This window comes from Lithobates pipiens, unplaced genomic scaffold (assembly GCF_037356315.1).
Source record: "Lithobates pipiens isolate NorthernLeopardFrog02 unplaced genomic scaffold, aLitPip1_a1.2 Scaffold_30, whole genome shotgun sequence".
NCBI classification, from domain to species: domain Eukaryota; kingdom Metazoa; phylum Chordata; class Amphibia; order Anura; family Ranidae; genus Lithobates; species Lithobates pipiens.
Genome location: NW_027507791.1, coordinates 171359525 through 171383306, shown reverse-complemented (window position 1 = coordinate 171383306; position 23782 = coordinate 171359525). Strand labels below are relative to the sequence as shown.

The 23782-nt window shown below is 45.7% G+C and overlaps 8 pseudogenes; all 8 read right to left on the bottom strand.

Moving 5' to 3' along the window:
- Window positions 1–1884: 1884 nt before the first annotated feature.
- LOC143948458 (5S ribosomal RNA) lies at window positions 1885–2003 on the bottom strand (annotated as a pseudogene).
- A 693-nt stretch (window positions 2004–2696) lies between these two features.
- Window positions 2697–2815, bottom strand: LOC143949554 (5S ribosomal RNA; annotated as a pseudogene).
- A 12360-nt stretch (window positions 2816–15175) lies between these two features.
- On the bottom strand, window positions 15176–15295 carry LOC143949134 (5S ribosomal RNA; annotated as a pseudogene).
- A 95-nt stretch (window positions 15296–15390) lies between these two features.
- On the bottom strand, window positions 15391–15509 carry LOC143948969 (5S ribosomal RNA; annotated as a pseudogene).
- Window positions 15510–19452: 3943 nt separating this feature from the next.
- On the bottom strand, window positions 19453–19571 carry LOC143949788 (5S ribosomal RNA; annotated as a pseudogene).
- A 2942-nt stretch (window positions 19572–22513) lies between these two features.
- Window positions 22514–22632, bottom strand: LOC143948415 (5S ribosomal RNA; annotated as a pseudogene).
- A 321-nt stretch (window positions 22633–22953) lies between these two features.
- On the bottom strand, window positions 22954–23072 carry LOC143946966 (5S ribosomal RNA; annotated as a pseudogene).
- Window positions 23073–23392: 320 nt separating this feature from the next.
- On the bottom strand, window positions 23393–23511 carry LOC143949224 (5S ribosomal RNA; annotated as a pseudogene).
- Window positions 23512–23782: the final 271 nt, after the last annotated feature.

Genomic DNA, 23782 nt, shown 5'->3' with positions numbered 1-23782 from the left:
CCCCTAAACTCCTAGAGACCTGACACCCTATAAATCCATCTGTCACAAAAGGGAACCTGTGCGACATACCCTCTCCCTCCTGTACAACCTATTGAGTAGTCAGGAGGAGGAGTCGACCCCACCATTTATCCACAAATGGGAGAGGGACTTAGGCATCACATTTACCCCACAACAGATAGGGAAGATCCTGACCTTAGTACATAAAGCTTCCATCGCAAACCAATATCAAGATACAAGATAGTCTCACGCTGGTATAGAGTCCCATACCTTCTGAATAAAATGGATAGATCGATCCCGGATGTTTGTTGGAGGTGAAATTCAGATATGGGGACCATGGGACACCTTTTCTGGGCATGCCCGACCTTGAGGAACTTTTGGGTTCCCAGTAGCGTGCCTTCTACACTTGACCGAACAGCCTGTTCGAAATTACAAAAAAACCCTCACAATGCAACTCCTGAATGCCGCCCGGGCCTGCATTCCCGCACTGTGGAGGCAGCCTCAGCCCCCATCCAAGGTGCTGTGGTATTCCAAAGTCAATCATATTCTCCGGATGGAAGAATTGACCGCCACCCTTCACAACACTGAAGAGGCATTTAGTGTTACATGGAGGCCCTGGAGGTATTTTACTGGTACTTGAGACTACATTCGGGAGGTGAGCAGTGCCCCCGTCCCAGAAAACGACTGAACATCTAACGTTTACCTACGTAGGCCATGTCTGCCCTGGGTGGCATTCCCCCCCTCCCTTTTTGTCTTTATTTTTCTTTTTTTCCCCGCCGATATCCCCCCACCTCCTCTCTCTCTGTCTTTGCACTCTCTTCTTCCCCCGTCCTCCCTTTTGACTATGCCTTGTCTCCTTACTAGCCTTTGGGACCCAGAAGAGCCCCAGGGTTCTGGACACGACCGGCTCATATTTTACTCTGGTTCACATAGGTCATGATAAGCTGGCTCGCTGTGGTCCCAGTTGCTCTCCATGATTACATTTGTCCGAACAGGGCTGCATTAGTTATACTGTACTACATGTCCGAGGTGGGGTTTCTCTATTTTCTGCATGAAACTGTAGGACTCCCCTCTGAGAACCCAGAGTTATTTGGCTGCCTATTTTTTGTTAGCATGTAATTGTGACCCTGGGTCATGCTGTATGGTTGACTGTTATATTTATGTTGTTCTACTTAATAAAAGAATAAAAAAAAATAAAAAAAATAAGTCAATGCCAACAGCTTAAACCTAAAGCCTATGGCATCGAGAAATCCCAGGCGGTCTCCCATCCAGGTACTAACCATGTCCCAACCCTGCTTAGCCTCTGAGATCAAATGCACGCTCAACCCTCTTGACAAACGCCAAGATGGTCACCTTGGGAAACAAACAAAAAAAACAAGTCAACGCCAACAACATAAAAAGAAGCCTGCGGCATCTGGAAAACCCAGGCGGTCTCCCATCCAGGTACAAACCAGGCCCAACCCTGCTTAGCCTCTGAGACCAAACGAGATTGGGCGCTTTCAGGGTGTTGTGCCCGTAAGCAATTTCTTTGTGCACTCTCAACCCTCTTGACAAATGCCAAGATGGTCACCTTGGGAAACAAGGGAAAAAAAACAGGTCAAAGCCAACAACATAAAAAGAATCCTACGGTATCCGGTATTCCCAGGCGATCTCCCAATCAAGACACTAACCAGACCAGATCCTTCTATGTCACCTGGTCTTCCCAGGCAGTCTCCCATCCAGGTACTAACCAGGCCTGATGCTGCTAAGCCTCTGAAATCAGATGAGATCGGGTGCTTTCAGGGTGATGTGGCCGTAAGTGTTCTCTTCAAGACACGCCCAACCCTCTTGACAAACGCCAAGATGGTCGCCTTGAGAAACAAGTTCAAAACCAACAACAAAAAAAGAAACCTATGGCACCTGGTATTTCCAGGCGGTCTCCCATCCAGGTACTAACCAGGCCCGACACTGTTTAGCCTCTGAGATCAGATGAGATTGGGCACTTTCAGGGTGATGGGGCCATAGGTGATCTCTTTGGGCACTCTCAACCCTCTTGTTAAGCGCCAAGATGGTCACCTTGGGAAACAAGCGAAAATAAACAGGTAAAAGCCAACAACATAAAAAGAAGCCTACGGCACCTGGTATTCACAGATAGTCTCCCATACAGGTATTAACCAGGCCGTACACTGATAGGTCTCCGAGATCAATGAGATTGTGCGCTTTCAGGGTGATGTGGCCATATGTGTTCTATTTAGACACTCTCAACCCTCTTGACAAATACCAAGATGGTTATCTTGGGAAACAAGTGAAAAAAAAAGGTCAACGCCAACAACATAGACCCTGGTGGTCTCCCATCTGACCCAGACCCTGCTTAGCCTCTGAGATTTGGCGCTTTCAGGGTGATGTGACCTCAGACGAACGCTTTGGGACATACTCAAAACTCTTGACTGATGCTAAAATGGTCACCTTGGGAAACAAGCGAAAGAAAAACAGGTCAAAGCCAACAATATAAAAAGATTCCTACGGCACCTTTAATTAGGTACTATCCAGGCCGGACCCTGCTTAGCCTCTGAGATCAGATGAGATTGGGCGCTTTCAGGGGGATGTGGCCGTAGGAGATTTCTTTGGGCTCTCTCAGCCCTCTTGACAAATGCCAAGATGATCACCTTGGGAAACAAGCGGAAAAAAAAAACCATGTCAACGCCAACAACATAAAAAGAATCCTACGGCACCTGGTATTCCCAGTTGGTCTCCCATCCAGTTACTAATCAGGCCCGACAATGCTTAGCCTCCGAGATCAGACAAGATCAGGCACTTTCAAGGTGATGGGGCCATAGGCGATCTCTTCGGGCACTCTCAACCATCTTGACAAACGCCAACATGGTCATCTTGGGAAACAAGCGAAAAAAACCAAGTCATTGCCAACATTGGAGGCTAAGCAGGGTTGAGCAATCAGTTTCCTTGCCTGAAATAGGCATCTCAGAACTGCCATCTGGCTACTTCCCGGGTTTCCAACTCCTTCAACTAATCCCAGGAGACAATACTTCGCCTCCATCCTGGTGGAGGTTCCAACCACCCGATCAATGGTTCCTGTCACCTCTGTCCAGTAGCGGATCAACTTCGGGCATCTCCAAAACATGTGCATCATGTCTCCCCCCATGTTCCCGCACCGGGGGCAACTTGCGTCCGGCCGTTCGGCCAAACTGAAAAAGTTTACGAGGAGCATAATAGGTTCTATATAATAAGAACAGATGTGACATCCTCTGTGAGGAGAGCCACAATTCACCACAGGCAGGATTCCTGTGGCCAATTATAGCTCAGGGGGGTTTAGTACACACCCCACACTATATAAGGCCGCCAGCACGGCGGCCTTGTATAGTGTGTTGCGGTGGTCAGGGAAAGAGGACGATAGGCAGGGACAGTGTCTTTACTGCTTGGGAACCTAGCACTGTTACAGTGGGTGTTATGTGCCTCCTGCACAGTACACACCTGAAGCTACCCTTTATTACTGGTGTTCAATTTCTGCAATACATGCATCTGCAGTGCAGAAGTTAGAGTCGGTGTTGTGTGCCTCCTGCACAGTATACACCTTATTGCTGGTGTTCTGTTTCTGTAATACAGGAACCTAGCACTGTTACAGTGCTAGGGTGTACAGAGAAGCTGGTATATATAGAAGACTACAGCATACAGAAGAAAGGCTAGTGAATACAGAATACAGGTTTCGTGTATGTAGATAGGCTTGAGTATACAGAGATGCTAGAGTAAACAGTGAGGCTGGGGTACACAGAGAGGCTAGTTTAAAGACAAATACAAAGATGTTAGTGTATATAGAGAGGTTAGTGTATAGAGAGAGTCGAGTGTATACAGAAAGGACAGTGCATATAGAGAAGCTAGTGTATACAGAAAGGGTATACATGAAAGCTGACATTCTATACAGAAGACTGGGTAGTGTATACAGAGAGCCTAGTGGGTACAGAAGACAGGCTGGTGTATTCTAGCTAGTTTTTACAGTCTAGTGTATACAGAAGACAGGCTGTGGTATACAGAGAGTTTAGTGTATTCAGAGAGTCTAGTGTATACAGTCGGCGAGTGTATACATAAGACTGGCTAGTTTACACAGTGTTTACAGAGATGCAAGGGTGTACAGAGAAGCTGGTATATATAGAAGACTACAGCATACAGACGAAAGGCTAGTTAATACACAATACAGATGACTCGTGTATGTAGATAGGCTTGAGTATACAGAGATGCTAGAGTAAACAGTGAGGCTGGGGTACACAGAGAGGCTAATTTAAAGAGAGGCTAGTATATACAAAGATGTTAGTGTATATAGAGAGGTTAATGTATAGAGAGGGTCGAGAGTATACAGAAAGGACAGTGCATATAGAGAAACTAGTGTATACAGAAGACAGGCTTGGGTGCACATCAAAGCTGACAGTGTATACAGAAGACTGGGTAGTGCATACAGAGAGTCTATTGGGTAAAGAAGACAGGCTGGTGTATTCTAGCTAGTTTTTACAGTCTAATGTATACAGAAGACAGGCTGTGGTATACTTGAGGGTTTAGTGTATTCAGAGAGTCTAGTGTACAGAGATGCAAGGGTGTACAGAGAAGCGAGAAGCTAGTATATATAAGGCTAGTGAATACAGGCTAGTGAATACAGAATACAGACTCGTGTATGCAGATAGGCTTGAGTATACAGAGATGCTAGAGTAAACAATGAGGCTGGGGTACACAGAGAGGCTAATTTAAAGAGAGGCTAGTATATACAAAGATGTACGGCACCTGGTATTCACAGATAGTCTCCCATACACGTTTAGTGTATTACAGAGATGCAAGGGTGTACAGAGAAGCTAGTATATATAGAAGACTACAGCATACAGAAGAAAGGCTAGCGAATACAGAATAAAGGCTGGCTTCTACGGAGAGGCTACCACTACGGAGATGCAGAACACTATCTAGGGTATATAGAGAGGCTAGATTATACAGAGAGGCTAGTGCATAGAGTGAAGCTATTGTATATATAGAAGCCTGGTTAGTGTATACAGAGAAGCTAGTGTGTACAGAAGAAAGGCTAGACAGGCTATAAAGAGAGACAAGTTTTTACAGAAGACAGTTTGGGGTATACAGAGATGCTAGTTTATACAGAGGATACAGAAGACAGAAGACGGGCTAGTGTATTCAGAACATAGGCTAGTGTATATCGAAGACAGGCTATTGTATGCAGAAGACCGGCTAGTGTAAACATACTGGTGTATATAGAGAGGCTAGTGAATTTAGAGGGTAGGCTAAGTGATAACAGAAGACAATCTGGGCTATACAGAGACATCTCATCATTTCATCTAGCTCACATCTCTAATGGAGTTTGTCTCATTGCCATGTTATGCCTTTTCATTCTTATGCTAAATATAGATCACTACACGATTTTAATCATCCACATCAAGCATGCAATAAAACTATCATACATCAAAATAAACCATGTACGCTTTTTCTCTATTTTGCATATTTGTACCGGGACTGTGAGTATGTGACAGTCCTGACACACCATCCTGACTTATTTTTCTTTATTTCTTATTAGAAATGGAGAGTACTATCTCAAAATCCGCTTAAATCTATTCACTTCCATGAGTTCTACCGCTAATTGTACCGTAATGCAAAATGTTCACAAAACCATCCATTTGCTACCAGACATGCTGCACATACTAAGAGTAATGTAACCATCGCTCTCTAACGATGTAAACAGTTTTATTGCTTTTCTGATATTGACCGAGTATCTCTGACATTAACTGAGTATCTCTCTGCACTATGATCTTATTATTAATAATAATAATAATAATAATAATAGGATTGTGTAATGCAAAGATCAACTAGTCTAATATAAGCTTTCTCATTGGTACCGGCATATCCTTTAAATTTAGACTAACGCAACTATTTCTCGGCCATTTTCAAGCTAAGCTTTCAATCTCTTACCATTGAACAGCGATACTTCCTCCCTACAATATTAAGCCATTTAAATGTCCTATTGGTCGTCTATATTATACAACTCTCTGAAAAGCCTATATGTAGAGAATAAAACTAGTCTTACATCTTAATAAAACAGTTTTATTACTCAACCAGTATCAGCTGTCATGTACTGTATTACTTCTTTTTCTCCACCTTATCTGTCACAGTTAAAACACAGTGACAAAACATTTCTTTTTACCGCAGCAAAATGTGAGAAAAGCAGTGTAAGCCGTCTTTCTGCCATGTGCAACCATCTCTCGCTACCTCTATGCAATGGGATTCTCTTTCCAGTGGAAACGGAAAACAGTCAGTGTAAGCCGTCTTCGTGCGTAACAAAATTAATGGAACGATTTACACGTTAGAATTTGCAAGCTACGTCAATTTACTGTTAAATAGAGTACCTTTGCATTTATCCCTTGACTTTGCTACTATCCCTTGATCTTTTGTGTATTCACTATATCTCGACTGCCTCAAAATTTTCCTAATTTGTTTTGCTATACTTATTATTATTATTTTATAGAGATTACTATCTCTAAATCATTGTAACAAGTTATAATGTCTACAGCTAAATTTACGTTAAATCAAAAGTCACACAAAACCATCTTTTTAAAACCTTTTACACACTGCACATTAAGATTAATCTCTCGCTACCTCTATGCAATAGGATTCTCTTTCTGACTCTATTTTGTTTATTACTTCTTCTCCACATTAACTGTCACACTGATAACCATTTGTAACACATAACACTTGCAACACATTTTTTAACAGCGGCAAAATGTGAGAAAAGCAGTGGGACGGTTTACTTGATTGAGAAGTGGTTGCAGTAGCAAAGCATAGCAATACAGTTTGATTACATTAATAACACATAATGCAACTATTTTACATTCATTTTACATTCACATCATGCATACATCCTAATGTAAGCTGTCTATCACTATTAATGTTCATGGTTACTGATACATTATGCCGATGACCAGTGGAAACGGAAAACAGTCAGTGTAAGCCGTCTTCGTGCGTAACATAATTAATGGAACGATTTACACGTTGGAATTTTCAAGCTACGTCAATTTACTCTTAAATAACCTTTAGCTGCTTAGCTCACAACTTTGCTGTATGTAGCCGCGTTTACATGTAAATAACCAATGGGGATTGACATTTCATGTCCATCTCACATCTCTAATGCAATTTGTCTCTTTGCCATGTCATACTTTGCCAGTTATTATACTTTCTCATCCGATAGAAACCTAGTCGTTGCTGATATTTCATGATTACAGCAATCATCTCATCGAATTGCTATTCCGACATTTTGCCTTGGTATTACTTTGCAACGCTCTATTGAACAATGTAAAGGTAAGCTAGATATTTTGTGTATTTCCACTTAAACTCTACCTGTATATACTGTCTCAATATTATCCTTTCTAATTTTGCTAAATTAGATTATAGAGTTTGCTATGTCTAAATCCAGGTTACCTACTCACCTTTATTACGTATACTGCTAATTTTAGGATAATACAAAACCATCTTATTGCTTCTTTACACGCTGCACATATTAAGAGTAATGCAATGCTACCGTGAACAGTTTAATTGCTCGTCTCACATTTAGCTGGTATCTCTCTGCTATAGGAAACTGAATTTGTACTAGAACGATCACTCATCTAATATCAGTCCACTCAGTGCTACCGGAATAACTTTTACATTTAGAGTAATGAAATGATTTCTCAGTCATTTTGGAGCTACTGCAACTAACGCTTCCGATCTCATTTCGACTGCAATACTTAATCTCTGCTATTGCAGAATATTTAGCTGCTGACACGTAATGAACTTGATTGATAAAAACCTACACACGTTGTTGCTGTTATTTCGTGTATTTCCACTTAAACCCGTTATAGTTATTTTGCTATATTTATTACTAGTATAAACAGATTACTATCTCTAAATCCTGGTAAACCAGCTCACACTAAACCATCTAATTTCTACCTTACACGCAGCACATATTAACATATTAACATTTAGCCGGTATAGTGAAATAGTAAACGAAATGTGTAGATCACTCATCTAATATCGTCTTTCAGTGCTACCGGAACAACTTTTAAATTTAGAGTAATGCAACGATTTCTCAGTTTTATGAAGCTACTGCAACTAACGCTTTGGATCTCTTTCCTGATAAATTACGCTCTGCAATATTAAGCCATGTAAATTGTCCTATTGGTCTGCTAACAATGCTATGTATAATAATACAAATCTTTTAAAAGCAATATCGTCTCACTGTAATACTTACACTCTGCATAATATATATGAATAATGCGAATAATGCTAATAATAAAGTCGTCTAAAACTCCGCTATAAGTAGAGAATAAAACTATCTTAGATCAAAATAAACCATGTACTGCCAAACCAATAACGGACAATTACTTAACGTCTATCAGTCAATGACTTAACAAAATAAACTTTAGCACTCTTTTGCTCTATTTTGAATAGTTGTAGTTCTCCACATTAACTGTCACATTGATATCACCACTGACAACACACCACTTTTTAACAGCACCAAAATATGAAAAAAGCACTTTATATGTTTCAAAAGTAGTTGCATTAGCAAAAAATAAAGTCCTGTCTTCTTTACACGCTAGCTTTTCTGTATACATTAATCTATCTGTGTACACCAGCCATTCAATATAGACTAGCCTCTCTGTCTTCTGTATACAGGTGCCCGTAATCTATATACACTAGCCTGCCTTCTTTTTACAATAGTCTCGGTGTCCCAGCCTCTCTGCATACACTAGCCTCACTGAATTCCCCAGACTGTCTTCTGTATACACAAGCCTATCTGTAAAAAAAAAATAGCCGGTCTTCTGCATACTCTAGCCTCTCTGTGTAACACAGTCTCTCTCTGGATTCCCTAGGATACATCTCTGCATACCCAGGACCTTCCTCTGTATAATCTAGCCTATCTGTATACACTAGCCTGTCTTTTGTACAAATTAGCTTCTCTGTAGCCTGTCTTCTGTATACACGAGCCTCACTGTCTACTCTTGGTTGTCTTTTGTATACACTAGCATCTCTTTATACATTAGCTCTCTGTATACCCAAGCCTCTCTGTATACACTAGTCCACCGGTATACACTAGCAAGTCTGCCTACACTATCCTCTCTTTGTAACTCAACTTCTCTCTCTGTATACCTTAGCCTCCATCTCTGCATACCCAGGACGTTCTTCTCTATAATCTAGCCTATGTGTATACACTAGTCGGTCTTCTGTAGACATTAGCCTCTCTGTATAAACTAACCGGTCTTCTGTATACACTAGTCCGCCTGTATACACTAGCAAGTATGCATACTCTAGCCTCTCTCTCTGTATACCCTAGCCTCCATCTCTGCATACCCAGGACGTTCTTCTGTATAATCTAGCCTATCTGTATACACTAGCCTCTCTTTTGTACACATTAGCCTCTCTGTATAAACTAGCCGGTCCTCTGTATACACTAGTCCGTCTGTATACACTAGCAAGTCTGTGTAACCAAGCCTCTCCCTCTGCATACCCTAGCCTCCATCTCTTGCATAAACCAGGACCTTCTTCTGTATAATCTAGCCTATCTGTATAAACTAGCCTGTCTTTTGTACACATTAACCTCTCTGTATAAACTAGCCGGTCCTCTGTATACACTAGTCCGTCGATATACACTAGCATCTCTTTATACATTAGCTCTCTGTATACCCAAGCCTCTCTGTATACACTAGTCCACCGGTATACACTAGCAAGTCTGCATACACTAGCCTCTCTTTGTAACCCAACTTCTCTCTCTGCATACCCAGGACGTTCTTCTCTATAATCTAGCCTATTTGTATACACTAGCCTGTCTTTTGTACACATTAGCCTCTCTGTATAAACTAGCCGATCCTCTGTATACACTAGTCCATCTGTATACACTAGCAAGTATGCGTACTCTAGCGTCTCTCTCTGTATACCTTAGCCTCCATCTCTGCATACCCAGGACGTTCTTCTGTATAATCTAGCCTATCTGTATACACTAGCCATACATCTCTGCATACCCAGGACGTTCTTCTCTATAATCTAGCCTATTTGTATACACTAGCCTGTCTTTTGTACACATTTGCCTCTCTGTATAAACTAACCGGTCTTCTGTATACACTAGTCCGCCTGTATACACTAGCAAGTATGCATACTCTAGCCTTTCTCTCTGTATACCCTAGCAAGTCTGCATACTCCTGCCTCTCTGTGTAACCCAGCCTCACTCTCTCTCTGTATACCCTAGCCTTCATCTCTGCATACCCAGGACGTTCTTTTGTATAATCTAGCCTATCTGTATAAACTAGCCTGTCTTTTGTACACATTAGCCTCTCTGTATAAACTAGCCGGTCTACTGTATACACTAGCAAGTCTGCATACTCCTGCCTCTCTGTGTAACACAGTCTCTCTCTCTGTATACCCTAGCCTCCATCTCTGCATACCCAGGACGTTCTTCTGTATAATCTAGCCTGTGTTTTGTACACTTTGCCTCTCTGTATAAACTAGCCGGTCTTCTGCATACACGAGTCTCTCTGTATAACCTTGGATGTCTTTTGTATACACTAGCTGCTCTTTATACATTAGCTCTCTGTATACCCAAGCCTCTCTCCTCTCTGTATACAGAGGACCGACTAATGTGTACAGATAGGCTAGATTATACAGAAGAACGTCCTGGGTATGCAGAGCGCTCAGCTTCAAGGTATGGCCAACGCGAGTAATATGAGGGACACTCCTCACCCCCGCCCCCACCTACCAGATCTGACTTTCATCCCCTTGCCCTCTCTGCCCCGGTCATCTGGTGGCAGTTTTATGCACTCCCTGGCCCCCACCCATTCATAATCCTTACCGACCTTTCTTTCCGCTGCTCACAGAAACACACTGGATGACTTGTCTAATTAACCAACTTGTACAAGACACCGCTATCCTCCTGTCTGACACCGGTCCCCCTTGGAGGCTTTACCCCTCACTGTTTGGGTAGTCCCTGCCTCTCCCTGGATGCTCCACATATACCACAACGACATTGTCAGAGGGGCACCACTTGACAGGACACGGGGCTGTCATGCCGGTGGCATCTCCCATTGGAGGAAGGGATGATGGCCCCAACCCCTTGGCAGCAGGTTCTTTCATATACAGACCAGGGCGGCTCATCTTCCCTTCTGGAGTCTTGACCTTAGATGGGGGATTTGCACTTTGGGGGGTCTGAGTGATACCTAATGCGCTGTACTGGAAGGGCTTGACATTCCCGCATATGTGTCCCCTCCCCCTGGATGCGCCCCTTGTCCCCCCCTCTGGCTCCCACCTACTCTTTGCCGACATTGCCTTCTGCAGCTTTCGGGGACCCTGGATGACTTATTTATTGAGCCTATTGGTACGAGACACTGCTTCCCTCCAGGGTGACTCTGGACCCCCCTGGAGGATTTACCCCTTACTGTTTGGGCAGTCCCAGCCTCCCTCTGGATGCTCTACACAGCCCCCGATGGCGATGCAGGAGAGACACTAATTGGCGGGCCCCAGGACTGCTGCTCGGGTGAAGTCTCCCATTGGATGGAGGGATGGTGGCCCCAGCCCCTTGCCTGCCGGATTTTCCATGCACCGACCAGGGCTGCTTCTCTTTCATCTTGATGTGGTGACCATGGAGGGGAGGAGTTGAAATTTATGGGGTCCGGGTGTTTGCTGGTGGGAGTGCGCTAAAGGACTTGACATTTCTGCATGTTTGTCCCCTCTCCCCTGTTTCCCTCCTCCCTTCCCCCCCTTCCCATCCTTCCCTTCCCTCCTTTCCCTCCCCCTTTCCCCCTTCCACTCCCCATTTCCCCCCTTCCACTCCCCCTTTCCCCCCTTCCCTGCCCCTTTTCCCCCCGGGGCGTGGACGGGGGAGAGGGGGTAAGGAGAGGACAATCTGCCAAAGGGAGAAATGCATTTGTTCGGGGACTGCATGTACTTTAGGGGTATGGGACGGGGTGTGGTGGATCCCATTCTGTGATGCCTTTTCTGTTGTGACGGACTCCCTCGTGCATGCCTACGTTTAGGGCGAGCCGAGGAGACCCCTCAGTGCTAACAGTTATATGCTCTACCTCTGTTTTGGTTATACTATTGTTTTTTGTTTCTTTGATGTTACTGATTGTCTTTTATTTGCATACCGGTATCAGACGTGACATTTACCACTGCCGGGACTGGGGGGACTAGGATTCGGGGGCTCCCTCTCCAACCTGTCTACCCAATTACCCAAGTAGGACAGCGCGTTAAACCCAGTGTACATCTGGTAAGCGCTATAGCATAATTGTGCTGTATTAGTATACCCTTCCTGTACTGTACTGTACAAATGCAGAAAAATCTTAGCCAGGTCGGTAAAGGAGTTGAAATCTGGCTCTTACATACCACAGTTGATAGATGAGAATGGCCAGAGGGCCTCTACCCCAACCCAAATAGTCGAAGTCTTTGAAAAATGTTACTCTGATCTCTACAACCTGCCCGATTCAGGGTCTGGACAGGACAATATAGACAGATATGTAACCGGTTCTGGTCTACCAACCCTCTCATCGGAATCACGGGAGTACTTGGAGGACCCAATCACACTGGAAGAAGTCCAGACGGCCGTGGGACCTCCGAAGGTGGGTAAGGCTCCGGGCCCTGACGGATATACCGCACAATACTTTAAGACCTTCCTCCCTATTCTCGGCCCGCGCTTGGTGAATTTATTTAATACTCTGAGCTCGAATGGGGATTTTCCTGAGGATACCCTTAGAGCCCACATCTCGTTGATACCTAAGGAGGGCAAAGACCCGGGCCTATGTGGGAGCTACAGACCCATTTCCCTCCAAAATTCGGTCCTAAAACTATTCTCTAACTCCTCGCCACGTGATTGGCACATCACTTGTAGTCCCTTATACATATTGACCAGTTAGGTTTTATTCCCACCAGGGAAGATAGGGACAACACCACTAAGGTGCTTACCCTGATCCATAAAGCAAAGTCATCTGGGACCCCTTGTCTTTTCATGAGTACTGATGCCGAGAAGGCTTTTGATCGGGTCAAATGGACATTAATGTTCTCGGTCCTTCGCCATATAGGTCTGAGTGAACGGATGCTGGCATGGATAAGTAAGATATACTCACGTACTTACATTCCACCGGACATCGCACGTACGTTTATGTTGAACTTCCCCCCACCCCTTGTCACTAAGATCCGCAGTTTGCTTCACGGGTGGCATTCTGACCTCCATTCCTGGTTCAGCAGATGCAATCTCATTAAAATGAACATACTCCCTAAATTTACTTATCTTTTCCAAGCTCTCCCGATCCAGATTCCAGTCCTGTTTTTTAAGCAAGCTCAATCCTTGCTCACTCAATTTAACTGGGCCCACAAAAATCCCAGACTTAAGCGGTCACAGCTGACATTGTCTAAACAACAGGGAGGGTTGGTTCTCCCTAACTTGCGACGCTACTACCTGGCCTCCCATCTGGGGCGTGTATTGGACTGGAATCGAAACAAACTTTCTAAGCTCACTCCCGAATTCCGCTAAGAAGCGCCATGTGGTGCTATAAGTATTTACCCACAGAATTTATGTCACATCTCACTATAGGGGCTTAGTTGAAAGTCAGTCACCTGATCGCTACCCAAAACACACTCACGTCTTTGACTTCCCCCCTATTCCCTATACGTGGCCATCCAACCTTTGAACTGCGGACCCACTTAGAAATTCCAACCTAGTCAATGCGTCTAAATTCATCATTGATGGAAAATGGCCTTCTTTCTCAACCCTAACAGATCCGACAGGGCTTTTCCAACTGCCTTTTTGGAGAGCGGCGCAACGACATCATTTTCTCCATTCCATCCCCAATCCTCAAACGTTCGCCCGCCCTCAGACGGAGTTTGAGACTCTATGCAGGAGCGAAGGCCCTTTGGCCCACATTCTCTCTCAAACAGATTACCCACACTTAACCTGTCTGGCCAACTGGGAAAAGGACCTTAATTGCTAATTTTCCCCAGCACAGAGACAACGCATTATCACTTTGGCTCTCAAAATGTCGCTGTGCACGAAGATACAGGAGACGAATTTTAAACTTCTCACCAGGTGGTATTTGACACCATCAAAGCTGCAGAAATGTTTCCCCTCTTCCTCGAACATATGCTGGAGGTATGGAGAAGAAGAGGGCACGTTGCTGCACATTTTTTGGTCCTGCCTCAGTTTGGTGGACTTCTGCACAGAGATCCGATGCATGACACAAAAATTCACAGACTTCTCCATCCAGGAAGAGGCTGCATTCTTTCTCTTGCACCATTCACAGATTCCCATTAAGAAGTACAAAAAAATCTATTTTACGGCATGTGATAAATGCGGCGAAATCCTGCATCCCTCTCTATTGGAAAAAATGTTCCCCCCCTTTCATTACTCACTGGCTTAGGAAAATAGAGGACATTAAAAAAAATGGAGGACTTGATCCTCACATCACAAGGTAAACAAGAATTTTTTAAACAAACCTGAGACATCTGGAATACCTTTATATTCTCGCTGGAAGGATGTCGCTTGCTATCGCCTTAGTGCTCTGAGCTTTCCTTGACTGGCCCCTTGGACAGTGGCTGCCATCGTGTCTCGTCCCCTCTTCTCCTTTTCTGATGTTTCAACCCTTCTCTTTTCGGCCTTCCTCCCCTATCTCTCACCCCCTCCACCCCCTCTCTCTTTTGGAAAGAGTGGAAAATTGGGAATGACGGCCCCACACCCCCCTCTGGATGGATTATGCCGGAGGGACCTGGGGTTTGTGTGACCCTGGATCTTGGTACAGTACTTTATCCGTGCCTCGAATCATTGTGATTGATGGAAGGCAGACTCACAGTTGCGAATATACCTGTATCAAGTATTGTTCAGCTGCTTTTTGCTCTGTATTTCTCTGTTGCATTATGTACTCGGGGGACCGTCTTCCCCTATTTGGAGAAAAAATTATATTTGAAAAAAAAAGAAGCCTATGACACCTGGTATTCCCAGGCGGTCTCCCATCCAGGCATTAACCAGGCCGGACCCTGCTTAGCCTCCAAGATCACATGAGATGGAACAGATTCAGGGTGATGTGGCCGTAGCCAATATCTTCAGGCACTCTCAACTCTCTTGACAAACACCAAGATGGTCACCTTGGAAACAAGCAGAAAAAAATAGGTCAATGGCCACAACATAAAAAGAAGCCTACGGCATCTGGAAATCCCAGGCGGTCTCCCATCCAGGTACTAAACTGGTCCCAACCCTGCTTAGCCTCTGAGATCAGATGAGATTGGGCTCTTTCAGGGTGGTGTGGCCGTAGGAGATTTCTTCAGGCACTCTCAACCTTGACTAACGCCAATATGGTCACCTTGGGAAACAAACAAAAAAATCAAGTCAACGCCAACAACATGAGAAGAAGTCTACAGCACCTAGTATTCCCAGGTGGTCTCCCATCCAGGTATTAACAAGGCCCGACCCTGTTTAGTCTCTGAGATCAGACGAGATCTGGTGCTTTCAGGGTTATGTGGCCATAGGCGAGCTCTTCAAGCACTCTCAACCCTCTTGACAAACACCAAGATGGTCACCTTGGTAAACAAAAAAAAAAAAAACAAGTCAACGCCAACAACATAAAAATAAGCCTCCAGCACCTAGTATTCCCAGTTGGTCTCCAATCCAGGTACTAGCAAGGCCCGACCCTGTTTAGCCTCTGAGATCAGAGGAGATCGGGCGCTTTCAGGCTTATGTGCCCATAGGCAATCTCTTTGGGCACTCTCAACCCTCTTGACAAATGCCAAGATAGTCACCTTGGGAAACAAGCGAAAAAAAAAACAGGTCAATGTCAACAACATAAAAAGAAGACTACGGCACCTGGTATTCCAAAGCCATCTCCCATCCAGGGACTAACTAGGCCCAACCCTTCTTAGCCTCAGAGATGAGAAGAGATAGGGCTCTTTCAGGGTGATGCTGCTGTAAGCGAACTCTTTGGGCACTCTCAACCCTCTTGACAAATGCCCAGATGGTCACCTTGGGAAACAAGCGAAAAAAAACAAAAACGAATCAAGGCCAACAACATAAAAAGAAGCCTACAATAACTGGTATTCCCAGGTGGTCTCCCATCCAGGTACTAACCAGGCCTGACTCTTCTTAGCCTCCAAGATCAGACGAGATTGGGTGCTTTCAGAGTGCTCGGACTCTTTCCCCATCACTAATGGGACGAGGCAGGGGTGCCCTCTGTCTCCCCTAATTTTTATTCTGACACTGGAACCACTTATGTGTCACGTTCGGAATGACCCGAATATTACTGGCATATCCAAACCCTCGGCACACCACAAAATTGCGGCGTACGCTGACGATCTAATTTCTTTCGTCTTCAATCCACACATATCGCTTCCCAATATACTCGCGACTCTCCAGCGATACGGCAGCCTATCAAACTATAAAATCAATTGCACCTTTGTCTGTATTGAATATATCGGTCCCGGATGGTGAGGCCAAGAGGCTACGCTCCGCTTTTCCATTCTACTGAGCTGAAAAATCTATACGTTACCTGGGCGTTGACATCGCAGCGGATTTGGCGCAATTGTACCCGCTTAATTTTGTCCCTCTCCTGAATAGACTGAAATCTGATTTGGGAAACTGGCATGCTTTAACACTGACCTGGTTCAGGCGCTGTAATGCATTCAAAATGACGGCCCTCCCGCGGATTTTATACTTGTTCCAGACATTACCGATCCGGTTACCCCCAATTTTTTTCAGACAACTGCAGGTGCTGCTCCGGGACTTTATTTGGCCGCGCAAACCGCCCAGAGCCCGTTTGCAATTGCTTGCCAGACCAAAGGACAAGGGGGGTCTGGGTCTCCCAGATCTGAGACAATACTACAGAGTGACTCTGCTAGCGAGAGTCGTTGATTGGCATTGTAATGGCCAACACAAGCAGTGGGTGGAGATGGAGATTGAGGATGGATCCATTCCCCTATTGACCTCCCCGTGGCTCCTGTCCTCCCTACCAAAAGACCTCAGAGGTCACCCCGTAGTGGGAGCTACGTTGGCTGTTGTGCGGAGGTTGTTACGCTGCACACACATTGCTCCCCTGCCGTCACCAATGACTCCGGTTATAGGTAATCCAGACTTCCCACCGGGATTTACCAACAAGAAACTGCAACAGTTGACAGTGGTGGGGAAACAGCGTCTGGGAGAGGTGTGGCCCTCGGGAGGGCTCCCGACCACGCAATCTGTCGCCAAGCTTTCTGACCCTCTGCTTGACTTGTTTAGTGCTTATCAACTTCATCACTTTCTTCTGGCCATACAAAGGGCCCCCTACACTCCTAGAGACCTGACGCCCTATGAATCCATCTGTCACAAAAAAGGAACCTGTGCGACACACCCTCTCCCTCCTGTACAACCTATTAAGTAGTCAGGAGGAGGAGTCGACCCCCACCATTTATCCACAAATGGGAGAGGGACTTTGGCATCACATTTACCCCACAATAGATAGGAAAGATCCTGACATTAGTACATAAAGCTTCCATCGCAAACCAATATCAAGAATCAGGATACAAGATAGTCTCACGCTGGTATAGAGTCCCATACCTTCTGAATAAAATGAATAGATCGATCCCGGATGTTTGTTGGAGGTGCAATTCAGATACGGGGACCATGGGACACATTTTCTGGGCATGCCCGGCCTTGAGGAACTTTTGGGTGGAGGTGACCGAGACGATAAAAACTCTCAGAAATGTAGATATCGCAGACAACCCAGCAGCCTGCCTTCTACACTTGACCGAACAGCCTGTTCGAAAATACAAAAAAACACTCCCGATGCAACTACTGAATGCCGCCCGGGCCTGCATTCCCACACTGTGGAGGCAGCCTCAGCCCCCCATCCAAGGTGCTGTGGTATTCCAAAGTCAATCATATTCTCCGGATGGAAGAATTGACCGCCACCCTTCACAACACTGAAGAGGCATTTAGTGTTACATGGAGGCCCGGGAGGTATTTTTCTGGTACTTGAGACTACATTCGGGAGGTGAGCAGCGCCCCTGTCCCAGAAAAAGACTGAACATCTAACGTTTACCTACGTAGGCCATGTCTGCCCTGGGTGGCATCCCCCCCCCTCCCTTTTTGTCTTTATTTTTCTATTTTTCCCCGCCGCCACCCCCCCCCTCCTCTCTCTCCGTCTTTGCACTCTCTTCTTCCCCCGTCCTCCCTTTTGACTATGCCTTGTCTCCTTACTAGCCTTTGGGACCCAGAAGAGCCCCAGGGTTCTGGACACGACCGGCTCATATTTTACTCTGGTTCATATAGGTCATGATAAGCTGGCTCGCTGTGGTCCCAGTTGCTCTCCATGATTACATTTGTCCGAACAGGGCTGCATTAGTTATACTGTACTACATGTCCGAGGTGGGGTTTCTCTCTTTTCTGCATGAAACTCTAGGACTCCCCTCTGAGAACCTGAGTTATCTGGCTGCCTATTTTTTGTTACCATGTAATTGTGACCCTGGGTCATGCTGTATGGTTGACTGTTATATTTATGTTGTTCTACTTATACTTAATAAAAGAATAAAACAAAACAAAAAAAAATAAGTCAATGCCAACAACTTAAAAAAAGCCTATGGCATCGAAAAATCCCAGGCGTTCTCCCATCCAGGTACTAACCAAGTCCCAACCCTGCTTAGCCTCTGAGATCAAATGAGATTTGGCTCTTTCAGGGTGATGCAGCCATAGTAGATTTTTTCAGGCACGCTCAACCCTCTTGACAAACGCCAAGATGGTCACCTTGGGAAACAAACAAAAAAAAACAAGTCAACGCCAACAACATAAAAAGAAGCCTACCGCACCTAGTATTTCCAGACGGTCTCCCATCCAGGTATTAACAAGGCGCGACCCTTTCTAGCCTCTGAGATCAGCGGAGATTGGGCGCTTTCAGGGTGATGTGCCCATAGGCAATCTCTTTGGGCACTCTCATCCCTCTTGAAAAATGCCAAGATAGTCACCCTGGGAAACAAGCGAAAAAAAACAGGTCAACGCCAACAACATAGAAAGAAGACTACGGCACCTAGTATTCCAAGGCCGTCTCCCATTCAAGTACTAACTAGGCCCAACCCTTCTTAGCCTCTGAGATCAGAAGAGATAGGGTGCTTTCAGGGTGATGCGGCTGTAAGCGATCTCTTTAGGCACTCTCAACCCTCTTGACAAATGCCAAGATGATCACTTTGGGAAACAAGCGAAAAAAACAGGTCAACACCAACAACATAAAAATAAGCCTGCGGTATCTGGAAAACCCAGGCGGTCTCCCATCCAGGTACAAACCAGGCCCAACCCTGCTTAGCCTCTGAGACCAAACGAGATTGGGCGCTTTCAGGGTGTTGTGCTCGTAGGCAATTTCTTTGTGCACTCTCAACCCTCTGGACACATGCCAAGATGGTCACCTTGGGAAACAAGGGAAAATAAAACAGGTCAACGCCGACAACATAATGAGAAGCCTACGGCACCTGGTATTCCCAAGCTGTCTCCCATCCAGGTACTAACCAGGCCCATTGCTGCTTAGCCTCAGAGATCAGATGAGATTGGACTCTTTCAGGGTGATTTGGCCGTAGGCACTCTCTTTGGGCACTCTGAAGCCTCTTGACAAAGGCCAAGATGGTCACCTTGGGAAACAAGTTAAAAAAAACAGGTCAAAGCCAACAACATAAAAAGAAGCCTACGGCATCCAGTATTCCCAGGCGATCTCCCAATCAAGACACTAACCAGACCAGATCCTTCTATGGCACCTGGTCTTCCCAGGCAGTCTCCCATCCAGGTACAAACCAGGCCTGACGCTGCTTAGCCTCTGAAATCAGACAAGATCGGGTGCTTTCAGGTTGATGTGGCCGTAAGCATTCTCTTCAAGACACGCCCAACCCTCTTGACAAACGCCAAGATGGTCGCCTTGAGAAACAAGCAAAAAAAACAGGTCAAAGCCAACAACATAAAAAGAAGCCTATGGGCTTACAGCGGACCCTAAGAGATGGGACCCACTAGCTCTGTCATGGTTCGGATGCTGTAATATGAACGCAATGCCACAACATCTGTATCTACTACAAGCCTTACCTATCAAAATACCCCAGACTTTCTTTCATGCGGTTCGCTCAATCTTTATCAAGTTCCTCTGGCGCGGAAAACATATGCGTATTGGTAGGGCAATGCTGTTGCGACCGAAATTGCGGGGAGGTATTGGCTTCCCGGACCCTGCTCTATATTACACAGCGACGCACATGACACCGGTGGTTGACTGGTGCTGGTGTTCTGCCATATACTGTCCGGCCATGATATAGTGTCTGCGCCGTACTGCGCATGCCCAGTACGGAGCAGACGAAGCTTCGGAAAATCTCCGAAGCCGAACGGTAGCCCCACCATCCAAGCGGACATAGGGTTGTGAATATTAGAGGGCCCCTCGCAGGCGAGCTTCGCTCGCCACGCTTCGGGCTCGGCCTCACTGCGCTCGGCTCTTTTATATTCTTACTCTATGTCCACTTGGATAGTGGGGATAGAACCTGGACTCAGTGCGCAGGCGCCGTTCATGCTCGGCAATTTTCGGAATCTGTGTTGCTGTGTACTGCGCATGCGCAGCACACAGCGGACACTATCCGATGGGGGACCATATGTGATAAGACACCGGCATGGGGAACTGAAGCTAAGGGTCAAGCTAGAGCAGGAGATGGTGCGGGTTCCACTGACTGGTCTGCCTTGGGCGGGGAGGCCATTGGAGCCCTGTGTGACTACTCACCCGTTAATTGGCCCCTCGCTCGCCGAGATGGATAGTTTTTTTCACCTTTCCCACCTGACTAACTTTCCTTCTCCTATGACCCCAATTATTGGACATCCTAGATTCCCTCCGGGCCTGTCTGACCAGGCCTTTACCAGGCAAGCCCCCCGAAAGGGCTTCTGAGAGCAGCCCTATTTCTTGGACCCACGGGCTTGATTCCCATGGGGACCATACTGCTAGAGCAAGTACCTGTTGCATTGGATAGCTGGAGAGCTAGACAGCTAATCCATTTCCTCGGATCACTACCTAACCATTCGTTCTTCTCTAGACAATTCCACCCCTTCGAGGAACTTTGCCTGGATGATGGCCCAGTTCGTGGTTCCCTCTCTAGGTCCTACCAAATCCTGACAGACGCACAATCCTCCACGGATCCACCCTTCCTAGCTAAATGGAAAAGGGACTTACAAACTACATTCTCCAAACCACAGAAGGACAGAATACTCTTTTTCGCCTATAAGTCGTCACTCTGCAGTAAATATCAGGAGATCTCATATAAGCTGATCACACGCTGGTATCGTACACCGGTGGTGTTGGCCAAAATATTCCCCGGTCAATCTGACCGCTGCTGTCGCTGTGGGCAACAGGCTGGCACCATTCTCCACATTTTCTGGGAATGCCCTAAATTACAAACATTCTGGCAGCCTGTCCTGAGACTCATCCACAAGTTCACAGACATTTCCTTAGCCAATGATCCCACAGCAGTTCTTCTCAATCTAACTCCTATGTCGAGAAAGCGTTATCATAAGTCCTTACTTAAACATCTCCTCAATGCAGCTAGGGCCTGTATCCCAAGTCAGTGGAAAGAGCAATCTGCTCCAATGGTGACCCAGTGGTTCGCAAGGGTAAATGATATTGAACGAATGGAAGACCTGACTGCCACAATGAGGGATAAAACGGAGGAGCATGGGAACAGATGGTTCTACTGGACCCAGTTTTCGCTTTTCGGAAGAATACCTCCGCGAGACATAGTAAGCTCATGGTGATCGTTGGAGATCGCTGTTCCAAACGTTGGACAGCTGATGAGCTGGTGAGCCGAGGGTGTCTCTTGCTCCCTGGGAGGGGGCCCCATCCTATCCACTCTACCCACGACACCCCCTTACCCCTTCTTTTCCTTTTCTGCCATTTCCTTCCCCAATCTTCTCTTTCCCCTTCTCCCTCCTTTCAGTTCTACTATTTCCCTTCTTAACTCAAAAAAGGGAAAAGAAAATGGTATGTTCCGACCCCATTTGACTACTACACAATACTCTTCCCCTATCTATGGATATCTAAACTCTTCGAGGATAGCAGGGCTAGTATCAATAATATTTTAAGTGGTAGAGGATCCCAACGAGATGGAGCTTTAATCTCATCTTGATATGACCGCAAAGCTGTACACATGCTATTCTCCTCTGACTTCTTACCATTGGCTCTGATATCCATGCAATATGATCGTTTGTTTGTAACTATTTGTATCACACATTCTGTGAAGTTGCCTTTGCATTGTATGTTGCATACTACTAAATAAAAAAAAAAAAAAAAGAAGCCTATGGCACCTGGTATTCCCAGGCAGTCTCCCATCCAGGTACTGTTTAGCGTACTGTTTAGCATCCGAGATCAGACGAGATTGGGTGCTTTCAGGGTGATGGGGCCATAGGTAATCTCTTCGGGCACTCTCAACCCTCTTGACATACGCCAAGATGGTCACCTTGGGAAACAAGTGAAAAAAAAAACAGGTCAAGGCCAACAACATAAAAAGAAGCCTACAGCACCTAGTATTCCCAGGTGGTCTCCAATCCAGGTACTAGCAAGGCCCAACCCTGTTTAGCTTCTGAGATCAGAGGAGATCGGGTGCTTTCAGGGTTATGTGCCCATAGGCAATCTCTTTGGGCATTCTCAACCCTCTTGACAAATGCCAAGATAGTCACCTTGAGATACAAGCGATAAAAAACAGGTCAATGTCAACAACATAAAAAGAAGAATACGGCACCTGGTATTCCAACGCCATCTCCCATCCAGGTACTAACTAGGCCCAACCCTTCTTAGCCTCAGAGAAGAGAAGAGATAGGGCTCTTTCAGGGTGATGCTGCTGTAAGCGATCTCTTTGGGCACTCTCAACCCTCTTGACAAATGCCAAGATGGTCACCTTGGGAAACAAGCAAAAAAAAAAAAACTAATCAACGCCAACAACATAAAAAGAAGCCTACAATAACTGGTATTCCCTGGTGGTCTCCCATCCAGGTACTAACCAGGCCCGACTCTTCTTAGCCTCCAAGATCAGACGAGATTGGGTGCTTTCAGAGTGATGTGGCCATAGGCAAACTCTTCAGGCACTCTCAACCCTCTTGACAAACACCAAGATGGTCACTTTGGGAAACAAGCGAAAAAAAAACAGGTCAACGCCAACAACATAAAAAGAAGTCTACGACACCTGGTATTCCCAGGCGGTTTCCCATCCAGGTACTAACAAGGCCCGACTCTTCTTAGGCTCCAACATCAAACGAGATCGGGTGCTTTCAGGGTGATGTGCCCGTAGGCAATCTCTTCAGGCACTTTCAACCCTCTTGACAAAAGCCAAGATGGTCACCTTGGGAAACAAGTGGAAAAAAAAACAGGTCAAGGCCAACAACATAAAAGGAAGCCTACAGCACCTAGTATTCCCAGGTGGTCTCCAATCCAGGTACTAGCAAGGCCCAACCCTGTTTACCTTCTGAGATCAGAGGAGATCGGGCGCTTTCAGGGTTATGTGCCCATAGGCAATCTCTTTGGGCATTCTCAACCCTCTTGACAAATGCCAAGATAGTCACCTTGAGACACAAGCGAAAAAAAACAGGTCAATTTCAACAACATAAAAAGAAGAATACGGCACCTGGTATTCCAACGCCATCTCCCATCCAGGTACCCACTAGGCCCAACCCTTCTTAGCCTCAGAGAAGAGAAGAGATAGGGCTCTTTCAGGGTGATGCTGCTGTAAGTGATCTCTTTGGGCACTCTCAACCCTCTTGTCAAATGCCAAGATGGTCACCTTG